At 39.7% G+C, this 22,809-nt stretch overlaps 1 protein-coding gene across 3 annotated transcripts in view; it reads right to left on the bottom strand.

Moving 5' to 3' along the window:
• Positions 1-22,737, bottom strand: part of PHF21A (PHD finger protein 21A) — a 137,333-nt gene extending 114,596 nt beyond the window's left edge. Inside the window, exon 1 of one of the 3 annotated variants that reach the window (XM_026065785.1) lies at positions 22,497-22,737. The gene's annotated coding sequence lies outside the window, so the exon portion shown is untranslated. The other 2 variants (XM_026065787.1, XM_026065786.1) reach the window with 2 other exon arrangements.
• Positions 22,738-22,809: the final 72 nt, after the last annotated feature.

Genomic DNA, 22,809 nt, shown 5'->3' with positions numbered 1-22,809 from the left:
CAGTGCTTCAAGCACAAAACAGTGACATTCAAGGACAGCTATGGCCTTCCATTTCCACAACAGAACTAAGTGCTATTAACTCAATTTGCCAGCAGAGGGAAATGCCAAACAAGTCAAAAAAAGTTAGAGAGCAAAATACTAAAGGCAGGGAATAAAATTTAAAAAAAAAAAATCAAACAAAAACACACACATGCCTTCAACAGTTAAGAGAGAGCAAATATTCTGCTCTTGGAAAGGGGAGGATGGATAAAAGAAGTAAACATAACTCAAAGTAACTATTTTGCTCATTCTTCCAGACTTTGGAGAGGAAGCAGTGAAAGTGTCAGGCCAAAATATAAGCACTGAAGAACAGTACGAGCAAGCAAAAACAGACTTTCGACATCAGTGTCAGCACAGAGTGACTGCAAATCAATTATTTTCTTAAATCTAACATTCTGAAGAAGAATAAAGTCTTGTGATTACACAACAAAAAATGAACTGAGGTGAACAAATATGAATTTTTAAAGGACTGTCCAACATGAAAGTATGAACAAGTTTAAAGGGAATACATATTTTACAGAAAATCATTCTGTATTATGGAAGACTTATTACATTTATACAGAATCCCAAGAGTCTGAACTTCTTTTTGCTGAGGAGATTTCAGAACAGCAGGGGTCCCATTAGACTCCCTGTTTTTCTTCCACCTTATAAATATTATCCATACACCATTTCCATGGTTACAAAGTATAGTGAAAGCTACTTAAATGGAATACCAGTTAAGGGAATAAACCTGTTTTAAACATATTTTGATGAAGGGCCACTCACATGCAACAGACAGGAAACAGACACGATTATAGGCGGCATTTTAAAACTAGAAAACACGAAACTGAAGTGTGAAACAATTTGTTCAACAAAGGAATTTAAAATGCATTAACAATGCAAAAAAACAGACAAGCCCTGCAATCACTAGGACTTCTGGTTTAAAGCATTACAGGGTAAGAATCAAGAAGAGCACCAGGGAGCTTTTCAGTGACAGGTATGGGGAGATTAACATCACTAGAAGGTGGTGCAGCTACTTTCCCACAAATATGAGACAGAAATTAGGTACACGAGTAATAATAAGCAAGCGTTCAAAATTCAGATGAACTGCGATTAGAGCTTGTATGTCAGGGCCCCTCACGGCAATAGGTAATCTTTTAGACTTCTACGTTTGTAAAGCTCTTTCAAAATCAGACGCTGTACTGTCTTCTCTCAGCGCGTCCAGAAACACTCTAAATGAATGATAGTTCCCCAAGCATGCACAAGGAAAGATTAAACCTCTCAATATAGTGGTAGTCTAAACCTCAGTTCTACTTCCAGTTTATAATTCTACCTCCAGTTTCTCCACTTTCATTTACATTTATCCAGCAGCTGAGCAGGTACTCCCACAGGCAGCTGACCAAGACTCCCTCCATTATTTTCTCTTCCAGCTGTGAAGTTCGACTTCCTCCTTGTACCAGCTGTATTGCTCGCTGGAGCCTTTTGCAAAAAAAAGCAAAACAAAACAAACTCCACAGCAACAACCACCCCCCCACACACATACAATTCAGCTCACCAAGAGCCATTCTCCCAGTCTCCTTTTTTATTGGGGGGGGGGGGGGGAAGGCGGGGGAGGTGCAAATCAAAATGGTTCATTGATGGGTCTGGGGACCACCAGCATAAGTGTAAGCAGAAGTACCTGGCTAGGGGAAGAAGTGGGACCTCCTTCCCTCAACAGCCATGAGTTCCCTTTCTGTATACTGGATAAAAGACTGAGCACTTCCCTGCTTTTCTTTTGCTTTAAACTGAAGAAATCATCAGGAAATCATCTTTTACACACACACATACCTTGCCTCTGTTAAAAGTTTGGCTTGTGAGCTGTATTTTAGATGATCCACATGATCCTGTTCTTTTTACTTTGAGACTGGACTACCTGTGGAACTACTGGGGGAAAAGAGGCATCTGAATTTGCCAGGCATCCGAGCTCCGTATGTCCTGCTTGTTAGCTCAGACAGAATAAGAATCACTATTACTTTTTGCTTATCATCATTATGATACAGAGGATAACAATTCTTTAGTTATTTACTGCGTCTTCTAGGAAAAGATTGTGTAAAAAGGTCAGGGAGAAAAGTCACCATCCTAGACACACCTTAAACACTAAAATTAAACCAACCTGCGCTATTTAAGCTACAGGTCAACCTACATGTCAATATGTGGACAAGGTACAGGTCCACACTTCCTGTATGGCATACTACTTGGGATAAACTGGCCTCTTCAATTTAATTCTTTGTTTTAGCACATGCATTAAAAATAAGCTATTTAATGTATACACAATACAGCAACATAAACTTGAAATTTAGCTGCTAATGTAAATTCTCATGTTCTGTACTTAATGATACTGTAAAGTACTTAAAAAAAAAAAAAAAAAGGGAGCTCATTTTACTTTTTACAGAATTTTTCTTATAATAGGAAGCTCGACAGCTCAAAAATTAGAAACTAAACATAAATTCTTACCTTTTCAAAGCTACAGATCGCTCCGAATCTAATGTGCCGCAGGCTTCTGAATAATTGTCAGAAGACGATACGAAAATGATTTGTTAGTGAACAGATGTTCACATGACAAAAGTATCAAAGAGCTATCATTTGTTCCTTGGTCTTAAAATCTGAAGACAGACCAAGATGAAGAAGGTAGTGCTTGTCACCTTCTAGAAGGGGCTTCTTCTATAAAGAATGCTGGCAATTTGGTTTCACACAGTTCTGTGCTAAAAAAAGTCTCAAACTTCTGCTGATACAGTTGGATGTTGGGCGCTCTGAACCCTGCAAAAGGAGACTGGGACCCTCTGTCGCTATCGAAAAGTTACTACATTTTCTGTACTCTCGAATAAATGCAACATCTGTTCCAAGTACAGCCTGCTAATATTTACTTAAAAACATTCTGTATCTGGCTTGCTTTTTAGTCAAAGTCTGATTTTATTTCGCCAGCCATTATTTCATTATACTATGTTGTCATTTTGGCACTCCTGATTTCCTGAGCACAAAGACCTACTAAAAAGGAGACAAGCTTAAGATCTGCTGTCTAACAATAATTGTAGCATGTTCTGTGTGTAGCTTAAATAAAGAAAATAAAGAGCATGAAGGTTTTCATGAGTTTCCAGTTTTACATACCGATAAATTATAGAATGTTTAAAGGCATCAACTTGCATAAAATAAGGACTGTGTTGTACAAGCATGAATAAAGAGACAATAAACAGAATCAGGTAAGAACACAGTTGTTTCCAACTCTGGACTAAATAGGATAATTAAAGCTCCCTTCTCTCCCCCTCCATCCCAAAATAAAAGCATGAGTGAGAACGGATATCATTACATTCACAGAACTGTTATAAGCAAAGTCAAATGCAGCCACTCGCATTTAGCATGCAGGCTGTACACACTCCCAGCTACGTCACGCTGAGAAAACACGCTCGCCGAGCGCTCTGCCTTCCCCAGGCCTCCAACGCAACTGTCGCTAGGCCTAAATCAGGTAGCGCCGCGCTCGGGGCTGCTGCCGATGGGCAGGTTTCCACCCCTTCTCCCCGTCTCCCCTCAAATTTAGAGCTACTGATCCTGTCAGTATTAGCTCCCCCCGTCCCCCTCCCCAACACACACGCTGCTTCCTCCAGCTATAGCATCTGTGTTAGAAAAGGCGGCTGAGCCGCAATTTACTGCGGGAGATTTGGCCCTAATTTCTCCTCTTTACTGCCGCAGCTCTCCCGCGGCCTCCGAGCCGTCGGTGGCTGCTGCTCTTTGTTCCTCGAATGCAACAGGACTTACTCCGCCAGGCCGCGTCACCGCTCTCACGGCAGACCTCCAAGGGAAAATCCCCTCTTCCAGCCGCTTCGCGCGGGGCCGCAGGAACGCGCAGATTTCCCCCTTCTCTCCACGATACAGAGCACAGGCCCAACGCAGGCTCGCTGTTCACACGTTTCCCCTTCCTCACCCACACCAGTTCCTTACTCCCCTGCTTATTTTCCTACAAAGCTGTAAAATGAAAAGTGCAATTAAATGGGGCCCAAGTACCTCAAGTGTTCTCTTCTAGGGAACTCGATTTCTCTGTCAGGTTAATCCCATTCCGACAACTCCTTTAGGCCTTTCACTTTCTCTAATTCAGCATTTTTCTTCCCTTAGGATTCCTAATCCATCCGGTGGTTTTGCAAGCCCAGGTTGAGGACAAACAAAAAAGTTCTGTCTCTATACAGCATGAACTTTCTCATCCAGGCAAGATGAAACAACACAGACATAAAAAACACATTTTCTAATAGCTTTACCCTGAATGACTTTTTGGGTAGAGTACTTGATGCAACAGTGAGTCTCACGAGACTGACACAAGACTACTGGGGAAACACAGCAGCATAAGCTAAGGCTTAGATGAACTCTTAAAATTTATTTTCATCAGACCAAACAAAACCAGGCAGCATTCTGGAGATTAAACAGATATCAGAATATTGTATAAAAAACCCTAATTAAAGAGGTCTAAGACATAAGCGGTAAAAAAAGGAATACACACTTTACCCAAATACTGTAGGCAAAAATAGTTTCACCGCATCCTTTTTACACAGTTTGACCCTTCCAGGGAACAGTCCACAGCAATTCTAAATTCCAAGACTTCCCAGACAACCCAGAGCACACACAACTTTTTTCTTTTCTTTAATAATTATATGAACAGTGATTTAATAGCTTATTGCAATGAAAACCCTGACACACTTGATACATAAACGTTTATGACAGAGTCCCAAAGAGCTCACAAACAGACAACAAAGAACACAAAAAGAATGGAAAAGTGAAAACTAGTTTATGCATGACCTCAGGAAGATCAGTTCTCTCTCCCCCCCATTATTATAGATTTGTTTTCCAGTCTCAATGCATCGCAGACTTTCCCTATTAATGACTGTCAAAATTATGTTTTCTCCAGAATTTGGTCAAGACTTGAGCAGCTGTTTCCCTCCTCTCTTATGTAGGATATACCCGAATTAAACCCTAAGGTTTACTTCAGTCCCTTGTCTTCCAAGAAACACCTGCCCCAGATGGAAGGAAAAAAATCAGAAAGACACTCTCATAGTCCTTATCAGCCCCTTCTGCTGCAAGAAAACATACATCCTTGCACCAGCAGAAGGTATTTAAGTTCTCAAAACAACAAACATGAATATTTTTAAGAAATCTAAAGTGAAAGGCAATTAATGTCTCGGAAGTCACTCCTAGTGAATAATAGTCCCTACTGTCATTTTAACCTGTGCTAAATGGCATATTTTAAAATTGTCTATCGGAGAAACATTAAGAATTTCAATTATTGCAGCCTTTTCTATTTTCTCAAGTTGCATTAACAAGCACATAATATCTGGCACTGGTTCCGTGGGGGAAGTGGCATCCGTATCATCCTTTGATTCTCACTACAGGCTCCAGCCCTGGAAGAAGGCAGAATACTAAAATGTACTTTTTTCCTAAAGAGGACAGGAGGGTTGTTTAGTGAACAAACGAAGGGACCTAGGGGTCAGCAGAAGCACATGTTTCCAGTTTCAGAACTGGATCACTTGAATTGCCTCCATCAAGTCACTTAAAATGCTTCGTCTTCTAAATACAAACACACAGTTAATAATGACACCTTACTGATAACAATGCAAGGATTCATTCCTGGTTTTCTATGTTTTTAAAGATGTTTGAAAAAAGGTGCACTAATAGACAAAACAATGGTTTGTCCAGCTAAAGACAGAGAATCCAAGCAACTTTCAGCTGCTTAAGTTACATGTGCCACAAAGACAAAAAACGTTATTCAGACTTCCTATTCATGAACACCTAAAATGTCAATCCCGCTTTTTCAAAACCAGCATGAAAGTTCACATACGAGCGGTGAAGATAACAGTAATTTTTATGAATTAAACTTTTCTCAGTTAATAGGTTCCTGCTGCAGTTACACAGTACACCAGAGACTGTTCAAATTCCACAACAGATTAATACTAACCTACCAAAAAGATTTTTTTCCACAACTTGCCAAGCATTGCAACTATGCACCCACACAAGAGCACAAGCTGCTAAGAGCTTCTGAATATAATAATGTAAAATTATAATTCAAATTACTAAATGCACAAATAGCAAGCAAGTTGAAAGGGGGTTGATTTCCCCCTAACAATAATCTAAGCCACCCAGATATGTAGAAATTTGTACAATGCTGTGAGACTCCGTACACACTGAGCAAAGCTGAAGCATAGGTTGTAATTCCTACCGCAGGTAAATTGTTACGGTCTGCATGTCACATCTGCACGTTCATATTTGAAGCATTAGCCCTCCAGGCTAGAAGTCTTCTAGACAGAAGTGTCTGTCATGGCCTCCTGTCCTAACTCCTCAGATATGTTAAGAAAGAACACATGCACTGCTCTGTCAGTCTAATAATTTAATCTCCTATCAATACTTACAGAAGCAAGGAAAAGGCAAATTCACATGTAAAAAAGGTAAATTCTCATGTAGAAGCACAATAAACAAAGTAGTGTTACTTTCTAATAATACTTCTTCTCTGAAAGTGTCTATCCCCACTTCTGCAGAAATTCTACCAGTTAATATAAACTCCTCAGAAAAGCAAACTGAGATGTTCTAGATAAACAGGGATTATAACTACGAGAGTTAACACCTGCCCTTGACCTGACAACCAAACTGCTTTAAAACTGATCATAACACCCCTCATTGAGATCAGAGCTGGGCAAGTGAGGAGTTTCGGTTCTAAAAATCAGTTTCAAAAAACAAACAAACAAAACAATGAAAATTCTACAAAGATGACAAAGAGAGATATGCACAGGATTCCTGGTATTTATTCAGAAAATGAACTTATGGCAGGTTATAACAAAAACATGACAGGCTTGGTGAAAAAGACAAAACAGTGAATTCCACAAACTGGAAGAGAAATAGTTTGAAAATAGAAGCAGGGGTGACACTACCAACCAGAAGTGGTGTGATGTAATTCACAGTACTACAGCTTACAAAGTACTGGCTATTTAAACTATCTTGCAAAATCACATCTCTGAGGAACGCTCTCTTCCAAGCGTTTACTGGAGAATATAGCAGATTGCAATCTTAATGATATGAAGCTCTTAAACATTCAACTTCAAAGCAAAAGAAAGGGGCACTGGAACACGTAATTCGAACAGCTAAAAATTCATACACCATATCGCATCAAAAAGAAGGGGAAGGAGAACATATTTATATACCTCACACCACCTTGGATCAAAATCCATGAGAGGGCCTTCCCCTTCTTATTTAGAATACATTTAAAAGACAGAAAGCAAAGAACAGCAACAAATGGTCACAAAGCAGGGAGGTTATCAGAACAAGGATCAGGACTGAGGCTTTGCCATTGAACATACTTGTAAGTGATCTGGCAAAGGGGGAGACTACAGGGATTATGATGCTTTCCATTATTCCAGATGGTTAAAATTAAAGCAGACTTCAAAGAGTTACAGGGGATCTGATAATACCAAATGATTGATTTTCATTTGTCGTTTTATTGTCCCATGTTGACAAGTGCAAAGTAACATACTCAGAGGAAAAAATAACCTTAACTGTACATACACAATGATGAGTCTAAATTAGTCATCACCACTTAGGAAAAAGATCTTGAGATTACTGCAAGCAAACAGTTCAACTCCCAGCAGTGATTCAGAAAGTCAGAGAAAATCTTAGAAGTTATTAGGAATAGACCAGAGAGCAACATAAGAGACATTTCCCTGTGATGGATGCTACAGCTAATTCTGGTCACTTCACCTCAAAAAGGAGGCAGCTCAAAATGGTACAGAGAAGGACAACAACCGGGGAGCATGCTTGAAACAAATGAAACCGATTTTTTGACACAAACAGTGCAATTAAACTGCGTGGAACTCACTCCTATGGAGGCCACAGATACAAATGAGTCCAAAAAGGCAATAAACAAATTCACCCATAAATAGGCTTAAAGTTGCTATTCACAGTGTAATTGCCCAAATGCATCTTCCTCATCAGGCAGTAGCTAAACAAGTGTCCATCACAAATTTACCCTGTTACTATTTCAGAAGTTGTTATGCTTCACCTATCTCTTGCACAGTTAAGTCAGCTGCTGCGGGCCACTAATAAAGGCAAGATACTGGATTAGATGGACATTTGGTCCAGCACAGCATGTTAATTCTTACATTTAATCAGACTGAGCAGCCATAGGATCTGGGGGTTCTTTTGGTAAATAAACTAGACTATAATTCAAACATAATATTAAAAGCAGAAATTGTAACTTCTGAAGCAGAATGTGTTGCATCAGTAAAATAAAAATGTGATCAAATATTCCACTTAAAAAAGAAAAAAACACACATAACCCAAACTACTGAAAAATACAAATACTCTGACAAGCCCCTCACCAACCACGATGTTGACCCAAGGAGAATCAGGGAGTTAGTCTCTCTCAACCTAAAAAGACCCAGAAAGTTGGAAAGCAGCACTAAAAATAAGCCATGGATGTTTGCTGGAAAAACTGCCAAGACCCATTTAAGATTGGCAACAACTTGGCTTCCTCCCAGCTGACCAGAAGAAAGATCTCCTGAACCAATGGATTCAAAGGAACATGTAGATGAATGTCTGACTCCTGTCCAAGAAAAATGAACTTGCCAAAGACATCAGGTCTTGTCTGACCCTGGAGCAGTACTGGATGCTCTCCCTTTTAATAAGGGAGCCTAGCTGAAGAAATACTCCTGTTGCATAAAATGCATAACCTCTAGCTGAGACCCAGGACACACACTGAACAAAATCCTGCTAGAAATACTGCAAATTCTGCTAGAAAGTACTGCCTAAACAATCCAGTGAATGTCTGTTTTCTCATCACTGTCAACTTCCTTTTCTGACAGATGAGCTTTTGAAGATAGCCAAGATGAAAGCCATGCAGGATAAACAAGCAGGTCTCAATCTGTGAATCCTGACAAAGAAGTTTCATTTTCTAGAGTTTGGAAAACAAAGCCAGTGTCCTGTATACACCACCTTTCAGTATTGCTGTAGGCAGTAAGATAAATGTGCCCAAAAGGTTATAAGCTTGATCCGGAACACACAAGTCTCAAGGATAAAAAAGGAAAAGAATTGTAGCTTTATGATCAGGTTCATGAAGACACTGACGTTGCCTCGATAAAATTATTGCTCAATGACACTGGTGAGAAAGCTGATCATGATACAGTTCAGATGAGAAATCTCCGGTCACACAAAAAGACAACAAGATGAAATGTTATGCTGCTTTACATTTTGTTTTCACTTCAGGTAGGAGGGTAGAATCATCCTGTTATTTAAATAAGCTTCCTGCTTAAGGGATCACACAGGTTGCTTTTTTTTCCCCCCCCCCTCTCATTTTTGGGTGTTTTTTTTGTTTTGTTATCTAGGCCAATAACAGCATTGGAATCAGTCCTGCTGAAAAAGAAACAGCAACATAATGCCTTTGTCATCCTAAAGACTATCTGTGCGAGCTACACAGGCAAAAAACTACACTACAAACCAATAATTCAAAGAAATTGGCACTCTTACTCGTAGTTGGGAATTTCAGATTTAGTAAATGTTTTCTCATCCAGCATTGTCATAGGCTGAATGTTTCAGGTTGAATTTGTTGGTATCCCCTTGAGAGAACTGAAGGGAGATTTAATCATAGCATGTGTTTGTTCTAAATTTATCCATGCTTCAAAGCTTCTGCTGATCATCCGTGGGGCAAAATTTCTCTCTTCTCCATGCCACCATTAAACCCCACCACAGATACGTAATTTGTCTTCCAGATGCACAACTTGGAAAGTTTTCTTCTGAAGTGTCCAGTCTCTCACTGGGACCAAACTCTAATATCAGACAAGGTATACAAGAGCTCCAAGTGGCACCAAGAAACCTCTCAAATCTCATTCACATCTTTTGCTTGTGATAAAATAAATGCTTATCTTTTCACTCTCCTTCTGAAAGCAAAGGGGGTTTTCCTCCTCCCCCCCCATATCATGTGATACTACTTCAATTGCTACACAAAAATACCCAGATGATTTTGACATATTCCAAAATACAGACAACCTTTTGATGCAACTTGTTCTTTATTCACATATGAGGCTTTGTGGAGATGGCGGAAGAAGAGAACAACTGTATGAACGTCTCTGGATTTATGTCTGTTTGCCTGCAGTTGCAAGCGATTGGTCTCAGCGATGCAGGCTGACCTTTCTAGTGTGATACTATTCTCATACTGTTTTACTTCACATTTCCATATCATTTGCACACAAAACGGACTCCTTTGGCAACACAGAGAACAAGAATCCAAAGTCTTCTCTACTATAAGAGAATCTGTTCCAGAATTAAAGTAATAAAAATGCAGCACCAGACAACACAATCCCATTGGATCTAAGACCTTTAATGCCAAAGAAATACAAGTGAAAATTATTTTAGAAACAGTATTTCATTAAACACTGGTGATGCCAGTGTGAATGACTGCACCTAAACAGAAGTATGCCAATCACTGAACTGTTAGTGCAAGAAGACACTCCAGGAAGTTTCTTTAGAGCTCCTCTATAGCTCATGAGATCAGCAAAAATGGAGATTTCTACTTCACCGAAGTCACATTGTAGAGCAACGAATGAGACACAGTAGTTACTGAAGTTGCCTTATATTTGGCCTTGAAAGCATCTACAAAATTTCAGAGTTGAAGTGTTGCAACATAACACTTCAGTGAAGGGACTGTACTAAAACAGTTTACTGATGAAAGTCAACCAAAGGCTCATGCAAAATCAGAGTCTGAAAACGTGAACAGTTCTAACATATTCAAGGGGCATGCATCAAAGTTCCTGAGCTCTACAAACGCCGTAAGACACCAGCCGACAGCACAAGCGGTACTGTTTATATGAACTTAAGGGTCTTAACTGGAGACACTCCAGAGTAAGAGACCTACATTTTACAGATTTACAGGATCATGACCCAATGCACCCCAAAGATCGAGAACCTAATGCTGTGGATAATCACAGAATCAATCACGTGAAGTTCTAAGCATCAGAGTCAGTCCTTCAGGGGAACTATCTATGCTAAACACAGATTTAAAACAAGAAAAACTTTCTTACATACAACTTTGGATGTTCACTATGGACATGTTAAACATAGAAATGCTTTATCCAAAAAAAGAGAAAGAGAGAAAGGGAGACAGACCTTTCAGATTTGCATTGGTATATCATATCTGTATTGAGCAGCACTCAGAGTCAGCAGCAGCAATGCTGGACCCAGCTGACTGGGACGAATGCAGAAATTTGGGTATTGCCGATTCTACAGATTTTCCACATGGAAAAGGGGTTTGTCCAAACTAACAGAGCAAGATATTTGTCACTGAGCAGTACTGACTTGGGTGGATCAGAGGATTCTGCTCACAGAAGCTGGGCACAGAACAGCTTTAACAAGCAGTTAAAATTTGGGCGCTGATGGAACAAGTTACTCAATGTCATTTTTGCTGTGCACTGAACCATTCCATGCAACTAGTTATGCTGCCAGAGTCAGAAAACATGACACAGAAACGTAGCAGTATTACACACTGAAGACATTGGAACACTGACCCCATTCACCACACCAATCACAGATAAAGTCCATTCTGGCCATGTTTTAACTTGGTGAATTTAAGTCCTAACCTTAACTCTGACCCTTGGGATGCACTAAGAATATGCACCCACATAACAGGATCTGTTGAAACATTATCATGTAATATGTAATAAACAGGGTAATATGTAATTTCTTGTATTAATTGTACTACAAAATAGGGGAGTCAGAAAGATGGACAAGAAAACAACAACAAACTTTCTTCTACATTCTTTCAGGTTCTGTGGAACTTAACTCAGGACCATTTCTTGGCACCAGTGCTTAGCTTCATAACCTAGATTTCACTGGATTTCAAGTTCACATTCATTAATCGTTCTCTCTTCTATGCACCAAATGGTCTCCCAGTCATATTCGAACCTCTACTTTTCCTTCAAGTGAAGACAACCTAATAAAAATATATCCAAAACTTCAAAAACAAACTATCCTATTTATTATGTACAATCTGTTTTGCAAAAATCTCAGCTCCTTCAGGGCAAGCACTGCTTACTGGTACACCACCTATGCTTAAACAGTAATTCATTTTTAGGATTGTTTCTGTTTACAATGTAACAGCATTCAGGACTTGAAGGAAGCTGGCAGTTTACAGGATTAAACACAAAACAGTGAAGGCCTCCACTCCTAGCTTAAGGTCTTCAATTAACTCATCGCAATGTAGAATAAATCAATTTCTCTCTGCCTCAGTTTCTAATCTGAAACACGGGAATAATAATACTCACCAGACTGACCTGTTATCTTTCAAGTGAAGCAGATTTTCAAATAATAACAGGCACACCTATACTCAAGCGAATAAACTATGCTGATTCACAACAGCAGATTGCCTGGGCCAAATTCCATACAGTATTAACAAGTCAACAGGAAGCACTCTAAAATTATTACATTGATGTGCTCTTTTTCCTTCCCCTGCACTCCGGTTAGCTGGCACTCTCGTGTTCCCTATCAATGCATAGACACAGGTATCAACCTCAAATTCTGCCTTCCCTTTCCCTTTTATTATGTTCTCCCTCATCACCCCTTAAAAGGGTGTGTGTGTGGGGGGGTTGTTTTGGTTTTTTTTCCCTCTCCCTCCTCTCCCCTCGGCAGCACACAAATGGGAACTGTAGCATCTGGAGAATGGTATTTGTAGCTGGGGTAGTCACACGCAGTGTGGGAGTGCGGATGGTAGTCACTAATCCAAAAGGAAAAATTCAAGTAACTGTACACTTAATAGAAGTTCCTTTCTTCTCAAAACCATGATTATTCAATATAAGTAAAAAGATTTACACACTCTATCACAAACATAGCCATGAATCACTGTGCCAATCTAACAAGGAATTGCATAAGTATACAATTAGTGTTTAATGGAAGAAAGGCAGAGTGCAAGACTGCTGTACAATATAAGTAGAGCTCTGCTACAAGAAAAACAAAGTGTCCAAAACATGGCTTTACAATTACTCACACTGATTGCCATGGATTTTTAACTGAATAATCGTTTACTTAGAATAGGAACATTAAAATGTAGATTTCTCCATTTTTAGTGGCTACTATAACCAACTGAAAGCTAGTATTTTAATCTTTCGCAATGTGGACAGAGAGTCAAAGGGTACCATGGAGCATGATATGATTAAGCTTTCTAAACAAAAGGATCAGCGGTTTGAAGAAGGCTTTGAAGGATTTTGGTGGCAGTCAAGCTTCCCTCTCCCTCAGACGATTTTATATCCCCAGGAAGCTGGGACCTACACCCAGGAACTTCATCCAGGAGAGGAGGCAGTAACGTACTGCTGGGGGACACTCCTCTAACTTTCAGGTCCCCTCCCATCAACCTTGCCACCTCCTTCATCTGCTCTCTCTTGGGACCTGCTGACTCAGCAAACACAGCAGCCCTGCTCCAGCACTGGGCTTGGACATGGAGACAGCCACCACACAGCTGGAAGGATTGCCACAACAGTGGGAGACAGTAAAATAAGGCAGAATAGTGCAGGGCACTAAACTAGCACTGCACATGCCACAGTAATATCAAGATTGGCACTTGTAATCGTATGTTTATAATCACATTGCTATTGTGGTATCAGTGTACCGTCCATCAGTACCGTAATTTCTTTGCAAAGTTACTCTTTAAAAAAATTCCATGTTACATATGCCAAGAACATTTTTAATGGTCCTGTTCCTGTGCTAGAGAAGATGTTTAAGCACATCTCTCTTCACACACAGAGGTTCTCACGTGTTCTTTTTTTTTTTATATCTTCTTTACATACTCCTCTCTCTGCTCTTCCAAGGATGACTTTTTTCAACCCACTGGGAAAAACCCAGCTCCTCTCAATTCAGATTCTGACCATTACATGGAAGAAGGTTCAAAAAAAAAAAAAAAAAGTTTATTTCAAGTGCATGATGGCAAGTTCCTTCTAGCGTAACTTTTGATGCCCAAAAAGCACACAAGTCTTATTGTCTGCTGGACTACCAAAGACCACAGCATGGAAAGCAAGATAGAGGAAAGTGTAAAGTTTAATCATAACACAATGGAAGTTTTATTTATCTTTTAAACCTCCAACTATATGTGGGATAATGGCAAAAATGATTTAAAAAAATAAAAATAAACCCACACAGGGATAGTACTTATCACCTTTCCTTTATTATGCAAAAATTCTGGAAGCTGCCACAGGAGTTTCTGACAACTTCCCATTGACTTCAGCCAGGCTGGGATTTCCTGCTAAATCAGGACACGTTTACTCTTACAATATAAGAGGTACTTACAGAAGAGTTTTTCTTTACAACTGTGCATCAAATCCTTTCGTACATCCCTGTTACCCTCATCCCTTATCTGGAATGCCCTGATACAGCACTGTTAAGAGGGGCTGCTGTCACAGGCTCTCTGTGGAGGGTAAAATGTCCTTGAAGGACAAGATACATCATCATCGTTGGCAATGCACCATAAGATATTCTAGCACATATAGATTTATCTTGGTTTCTTTCCCACCTGTTGTGTAGGCCCAATCAGTTAATGAAAGCAATTTCATCCTTGCAAGGCAACACTGACCATCTTTCTAATCACATCAATATACTGTAGTAACTATTTCAGCTAACCATGTGTCCTGTCAGCAATTTGCTCTATCTCTCAATGTGCTGCAATAGGGCTAGGGAAAACTCAAAAGAAATACTCCATTACTATTTACAAACTTGATTAAAAGTTACAGTATATGTAAGGATTCAAATGAATCTTTCCACCAGATTTACTCTTTTGTATAAGTTTTAAACAGAAGAGTCAGCAACATACATTGTATACAATGCATCAGTGCTGACAAAATAAACTCCTTGCCTCAAAGAGGCTATTACCACCTAAATATCTGTCATATTTATAACCTGACAGGTGAAGGAGAGAGCAACTTTTTGTTGATTTTTTGCACAACTGTGAGGCAAATGTGCACTCTGAATTTTTACTGAGTGGAATCGCCTGTCAGTTTCTGAGAGAAGAATTTTGCCACACAGATCTAGACATAAGCTAATTCCAGTGAATACACAGAAGCTACTTTCCAACACTAGAAATTTAGAAGTCCTGATTCTAATACCTATTTAAGTTCTGGGTTTTTTGCATTCAGATATTCTCTCCGACTCCTGCAGCGCTTAAAGTAAAATACATGATTTTTTGCAGGACTGGAGCTCTAATTAATTTCTCCAAAACATCAAAAATGTTTATTTCATATTGTCTGGCCTTTGTATTATTATTTCACACAAACTTAAAAACAAATAAATTGCCTGAGACCAAGATTAACTTTTAAGTAAGCAAAAACTTAACTTCAAGACAACTGCAGCATCTGAAACTTGGCATACAAGACTGCAACAAATATTAAACTTGCTTCTGGCCTAACAGCTGGAATCAAACTAATGCCTACTTTATCTTTAGCAAATCTCACATCATACATATTTTCACAAAAGACATTAATTTAACTCTTACAGATATACAAGATTGGCATTTTAAAAGTTACTGTTCTGCTATCCTTACTCTGGCAGCACTTTCAGTTTCTTGGACGAGTTCTGTGTGAATTTAAGCTTAATGGTCAGGGCTCATACACACCAGAAAAAAACCACGCAGGTGCGATCTGCTTCTTGTCTCACCTGCCAATACCTGGATTCCGGAATCTGTGTTTCCTTGGTAGCAACTAATGACGTCACTTACCCCTAAAGCAGTAAAAGAAACGTACTTCCCAGCTCTGCTGCAGAAGTTAGTCACATCATCACTCGACCTCAAGAAACAGCGCACTGAAATCAGACCTTGGCAGGTAAAGGCTTTCCAAATTCCACTGCAACTGTTGGATGGCAATTTAGAAAGAGAACCTGGCATGAATACGTAATGGAAGCCTCCTTCTACTAAAGGTTTCCATCTAAAACACTACCTTGAAAGATATGAAATTTCAAAAATATCAAATAGGATACTTTCAATCACAGATCAAGCACAGTATTATATATTCTTTGTATAAAATATATATATTCTTTGTACAAAAATGTATATGCAGTTGGAAGATTTTTTTCCATCAGCTGCTCTTCCCTAAACATACTACTCGATTAGAAATCATCAACAACTTTTACATAAAAATACATGCTGCTGCGCAGCATTACCGGCACACGTCTAGGATCTCCAGGGAAGAATTATACATGGTATTGACTATTTAGTTTCTAGAACATAAAAGCATCCTTCACCTGCCATCCTGAATTTCAAAGTTCCGCTCAGGAAAACTACAGGTCCCAGGATGCATTAGTTTATCTTTTTCCAGGCAAGCTATTCAGATAAAAACAGAGCACTGCATACTGGGGCCTGTAGTTTCCATGAGCCACATTCTTACTAAAGACGAGACCAGATGTAGGCCATATTGCATACTTCCATGGGCCAGCATACAGCAATACATGCTCCACACGTGGAGGTACCTCGCAATAATAATCAGGTAACCTACATTAACATCTATTTCTCATATGTCAAGAGACTATTAAAAGTACACAGATTTCAGTAAAAATAAACATCAGCTAACCAATAATTCCCAAAGAATAACTGGCGAGTTTAGCTACTTTCAAATATGCAAAGCGGGCTAGGACTTTCCAACATCTTCACACAAACACAAGTGAGATCCCCCCCCCCCCCAAACTGCTACATTTATTAACATTAAAGCCTGTTTTCAGAGAGCGCTCTTACCAATTTCAGTAAGAAAAGTATGTTTGGTGAGAGGCATATTCTCCCTGTCCAAAATTTAGTAGTCTGGAAACAAATTACTCTCTTCCTCCATTTCCAAAACGTACTGCAGCAGGAGCTTGCCCTCCCTTCCCCAAAAGCAGCAGAGCTTTCTGAGAATTAAATAGCTGGATCTCAGTGTAGGCCTCAGAGAGGAATACACTGTACTCCAGTAAAGGGAAGGGCAGCTCCCCCTACCAGTCTGCTCTAAGAAGGCTTTAATCGCGGAAGGAAACAACCAGTGATCAAAATGAACAAGTCTTCCCTCCCCCTTCATCCCCCCCTCCCCCGAGCTCTGGATTTTTTTTAAAAAAAAGAAATGTATATATAATTTCATCCAAGTACTTATGTGTTTCACTGTTCTCAGCAGAACAACACGGTCTTCGCAGCATTCCCAGGCTAGCAGGCAGGCAGGCAGCGCCCGCACAAACACGCAAAAGAAAAAGGTCCAAGACTCTGAACCAAGCGAAAGGCAGCAGCGTCCTGTCACAACAGGAGACATGCAGGGATGCTCAAGTCACCTGAAAGACATCCTAATGCATTTCCCTATATAGGCAAAAGGCCTCACAAGCATCTAAAGGTTTTGTCAATACAGCAATACTGTCCATAGGCCAAAAGACAGCTGTTGCCATAGTTACTATCAGCCAGCTTATCAGAAAATAATTATTGTGATTACTCAGAAGTTTTGTTAAAACAATTTAGAGCTTCAGTAAAATACTACTTGATCTCTTCAATTAACTGTTTGCAACTACGCTGCCTTTGGGATCCACACGGTTAACGATGCTCGGATCCGCAGGGTCGGAGGGAACACGGGAAGGAATCGATGCTCCTTCTCCCGTTCAAGTACTGACAGCTTGTATTTCGCAGGCAGAAACGACGAGACCGAAGCAAGCCAAAGCTCTGCTGCTCGAGTTCGCTTTTCACAGGCCTGAAGACAGAGTCCAAGCAAAAACCATCCTACAGGCACAGGCTCTAACATGCCGAAACCTACCCCCCTTACTTTAACCATTCATGCATCCGCACCCCCATTCAAAAATGCACCAGCTACAGTTTCAAAGCATATTTCTAATTATATATACAATGATTTCTAATATATACAATGATTTCTAATTATATATACGAGTCCCTCATTTAAGAGGCAAATGATACAATTTCTGTAGCAAGTGAACTTGGTAACATACCCTTTCATCCTACAAGCATAGTACTGTCAAGTGGAAGGGCAGAATCTGGAAAATACATTTTAAGAATTCATACATTAAAATAGCATAAAAGCCAGCGTGAATGTGGCCTACAACAGAACTCACGTAAGCAGAGTTGCACTCTGCAGGTACGATATACAAATGTATTCCCACCAATAATAAATGTCAGGCTAGGCTTTAAGGGGGTTGTAGTATTTGGGTGCCCCCTCCCCCTTTTATTTATTTTTTTTGAAGAAACATGGTTTGGGGATACAAGCTTTAATCAAAGGGTGAGTGTTTGCGGTGATAATAAACAAGAAATCTCAGGTAATAGGGGATGCGTAAGAGGTCAAACCATCTATGCATAAACCTTTTTAGGCATGGGGCACTTGATTCATATGGATGAACTTTAAAAAAAAAAAACACTAAATGTAATGTTTACATCATTAAGATGGTGTAAACAGTATAGGTTTCTCTGCAGAATCTATTTTTTAGATTTACTGAGTAGCTAATTCTTTCTTCAAAAGCCTACAGTGATCAAAGTATTAAAGCAAAAAATTCAGTGACAAAGTTGAAGCTTTGTTAGGGGAGCAGGCATAGCAATAATTTGAGACAGAATGAAGGAATTTTTCAGAACTTTCTACAGCTTTAAAAATTATTTTAGAGACACATGATTCTATTTTTAAAATTTAATTGCCACTTGAGTTGATGACCTTTTCTCAACACTAGATAAGTTTTAAAAAAACATTTCCATTTCTGCATGTGTTATAGCCATTTTATATCTAAACTTACTGCTTTGCTTTTGTGAGGTTTTGACATAACAAAAGCAGAGCCAAACAACTTAAATCGGACTTTATCAATTTCTGTACAGTGAGGAACCTGATAAGGTGCAGGAGCAATAAATTATTTAATACCTACAAAATATACAGATTTTTTTTAATGATACTGTATTTGTAATAAAGAAATTGAAAATAAGAAAATGCAAAGTACCCCCCAAATGTAAATAAACTTCTGTTTTGCCTGAATAATGCATAATCCACCACCGTAACTGGCTTTGTGTTGTACCGAACATGAAATATTAATGCAGGATACCTATAAAAACTATCCTTCAGTTCACCCTCTATTTACAGGGTACAGAAGTAAGTATCTTGGCCCTTGCATTCAGTGCACATCTCAAAGCTCTTCTGCACACCATCCCACCTTTCCAGTATATGGTTTGTTCCTAAATAATAATCCTTTGTGCAGTTAAAATACATCAGAAGCAGGACACGAGCTGCTTTCTGGCACGGAGTAATTGAACAAGGGCAATTCATGAACACGCAGGAGCCAGGCCTTTTGTGGAGTCTTACACTTCCAGGATACAGCTACGCATGTGACTGCACAGTTGTGAGCATAAAGGCTGAGAGGGACAGTAGAGAAATACTATTAGAAACCTAATAATAGATTTTTAGCACTGCCCCTTCCACACAAGGAGCCTCTCCTACAGGCTAGTCCGCTTAACAGCGCACATCACCGCGCAATATCCCCCCAAAGAGCAAAGCCCTATCACACTGAAGTTCCTTCCAAAAGATTTTAAACAAACAAACAAAATCAACAAAAAAAACAACAGAAACAAAAATACTAAAGAGGTCAAGTCACCCACATACATTTCAAACACGAAGTTTATCTCGAGTTTCTGGTAATGTGCACAAAACGCCCATAATATACAAAGGGATGAGATAGCCCATCAAGGTATGAAAAACAAACCAGTATGAAAATGAAGCAGAAATCTCAGTTGTAAACAAATTCCATTCACTCCACTGAATAAAGTTCTCCATGGCTCAGAGAATAAGTATCAGGGAATTGAACAGCTACAGTATGTCCATACGCTATTATAACCACTACAAACAAACTGCATGAACAATCTAAAGAGAGAGCAGGACTCACTATTAAAGCTTTCAAAAAGCACTCAGAGTTTCACAGCTTTCTAAGGCACCACTGAAAAACATTTTATTTTCCTAAAAAAATACACATGAAACTTGTCTCCTTTGTACAGATCCAGTCCAAGGATAACTTTTAAAAATTATAATTTCAACAATGAAGTTTAACACATGCACTCTCACACACAAAACCTCATCTCTAAAAGCAAAAGTAAAGTTGGAGTAAGAACTTTTTAGGCCCAATATCTGAAACACAGCTGAAGCCGCATGGCCTAGGGTGAAGAGTGATCTTTACAAAAACTAAACCCAAGGCAGAGAACTTGCTTTTAAAGCTGGAAAACACAACCCAAACAAACAGTATTTTTCTCTGAACTGTATTAAATTCACAGTTTCTTACTTTTGCTTTATTTAAGTTCTTTGAATGAAAGTTTTATATTTTCATTCCCAAAAGGAAGAAAACTAATATCCCTCCTTCCCCCCTCCTTCTCCCAGCCTCCCCATAAATCCAGTTCAGGATGCACATAAAAAAGAGCAAAGCTTAAAGCCTTCAGAGTGAAACCTTACAATAAATAATAGTAAAACAATTATTTTAAGAGCAAAAAAATCCTGAATGTGACATCTTGAATTATACACCACGTTAGCTTTGTTAGTTAACTGAAAATCACTAAAACCCTTAACGGGATCCACTCCAACTTTTTCACTGCTCAGGTGGGTAGAGCTAAAAGTTGTAGGTATGATGTAGTTGACATCCAGCTGGTGTCAAGTATTTGGTGAACAAGCAACCTACCTTCTGCTAGACAACTGGTCTCTTAAGACCTTGACGTGATATTCTATACAAGCTACTACACAATAAGAAATCAACTGATAAAGAGGTTGCTTAATATTCCCTCTGTATCTACTGCCAGATGCTCAAACTCCTAGATTACAACTACTACACAATAATCTAATTTCTCTACCACAGTAAGGTTGAAAGGTTTAAAAACAAGTGAGAAGCATTTTACCTAGTTTTTTTAAATACAGTTTTGAAGTCTCATTTACTGAGCTAAAAAATTCCTAACTTAAAAAAAAAAAAAAACAGTTTAATTCAGCTATCATGAAACGTGCCCAGATATAAATAAAATTCCCAAATCCTGTGATCTTTCTACTGAAGTGTGGTAATTAACTTCTCTTACTTATATGGGTAGCTGCGGACATTCTTTGGTTTGTTTGCTTGTCTTAAGATCCTGTCCCTACTAGTAATTTAATATCACTTCTTATATACAAACTATAAAGTTATATTGCACGTAGTCATATAAAAGTTTTGGCATTACATATTAGCTGGGTAGAAGGTATGAATTTTAGGTTTCTAGTGTTCAAGGTTTTATGAAGCTTGTTATTTTCTTCCCTAATTAAGTCTGAAAATAAACCTCTTTTCACCAAAGTTGAACTCCCCCCCGCTCTATAACAGCCCTAGCCTCCCCAGCCAGCTCTGCGCAGGCACAGGAAAGCCAGAGGAAACTGACTTACCAAACTGAAACCAATCAGCTGTCTGCACTGTTAGAAATGAGCACAATACAAAAAACAGTAAACAAGCATCACCCCAAAAAGCATTTTGGCTGTTTCAAAGTCTACAATGTGGTGGTGGTTGGGGGGGGGGGGAACCCATACGGGTGTACAGGAGTATATCTGTCCTTTAACCTGATAACAAGGGATAGCATAGCTAGTTAAGAAAACTTCACTAGCTCGAATGAGGCTGCTACCTCTCATTATAAGCCTGGCATTACTGAGTGCACGTCCCCTCCTCATTTTTCCATGCTCGGACCTCCCGCACACCACGGCACACAACTTCCTCACGACATGCAAGTTATTATCCCCAGTGGGACCTGTTCACATGCAGTGTCTCCAGGGAACAAAAGTTCATTGTCAAGCTCAGTGCTCAGGCCCAAACAAACATCCAGGAGGAAGACAGGAAGTGCTCCTACCCACAATTTTAAGATTTGCGAGCAATCACCGTTACTTACAATTAAGAAGTGGGAACAGGTGTAGCAGATATCATACTTTGATAGCTGAACAAAGAATATTATAGCACGTGACTGAAATGTGATGACATTTGTACACCAATCGAAAACAAAAGCCACTCTCCAATGGCACTCTTTCCTCCACCCCCAAGAATTAGGAACTTGGAAATCACTCCATATTGAAACACATCTGTTCATAGCCTCATTTTCTGACACTTGAGAAGAAGTTGAATGAAGAGCTCCATACATTGATCCAACACAAATTCACCTCAAAGCCTAGGTGCACAATCCCGCAAGCACCCACCAGACTGCCAGTGCGGTCGGGAGAGAAATTTACCAACAATGCAGCTCAGAATAATAAAAGGGAAGGAAAAAAGAAAGCCGGAAAAAAAAAAGCAGAAAGGCAAGTGAAGAAAGGAGCATGCACAAGAGGACTGTACCAAATGGCAGAGTCCCACATAGAGCCCCACTCCACCTACACGCACGCACAAATGAAGGGGGGAGGAAAAAGGAGAAGTACACGTCTGTAATCCCAGCAAACGTGCCCAAGTAGAAGTGTGAAATCCCAGAGGCGTCCTTGCACTGCGCTTTGTACCTGTGCGGGAAGGGCAGCCCCAGGGCGAGGGGGGCAGGAGACACTTCAGAATAACAAGTTGCAGAAGAAACGGAATTTTCCCAGCGCTACTCGGGCCACAAAGACAAATGAAAGGAAAAAGGAAGGGAGGGAGGAAGAGAGAGAAGGAAAAAACAAAAAAAACAAACAAAAAAAACCCTGCAGCGGCAGCTTTACTACGAATTATCAATCAGCGACAGCAGCAGCATCCCGGCGATAATAATAAAACTTCCCCGACAGCATCGCGGCGGCGAAGGGCACCGCGAGCCGGGGGCCTGGCGGCGGCCGCCCGCAG

Source organism: Apteryx rowi, unplaced genomic scaffold (genome assembly GCF_003343035.1).
Source record: "Apteryx rowi isolate R43461 unplaced genomic scaffold, aptRow1 scaffold_232, whole genome shotgun sequence".
In the NCBI taxonomy this organism is placed as follows: Eukaryota; Metazoa; Chordata; class Aves; order Apterygiformes; family Apterygidae; genus Apteryx; species Apteryx rowi.
This window is presented reverse-complemented; position numbering and strand designations above follow the sequence as displayed.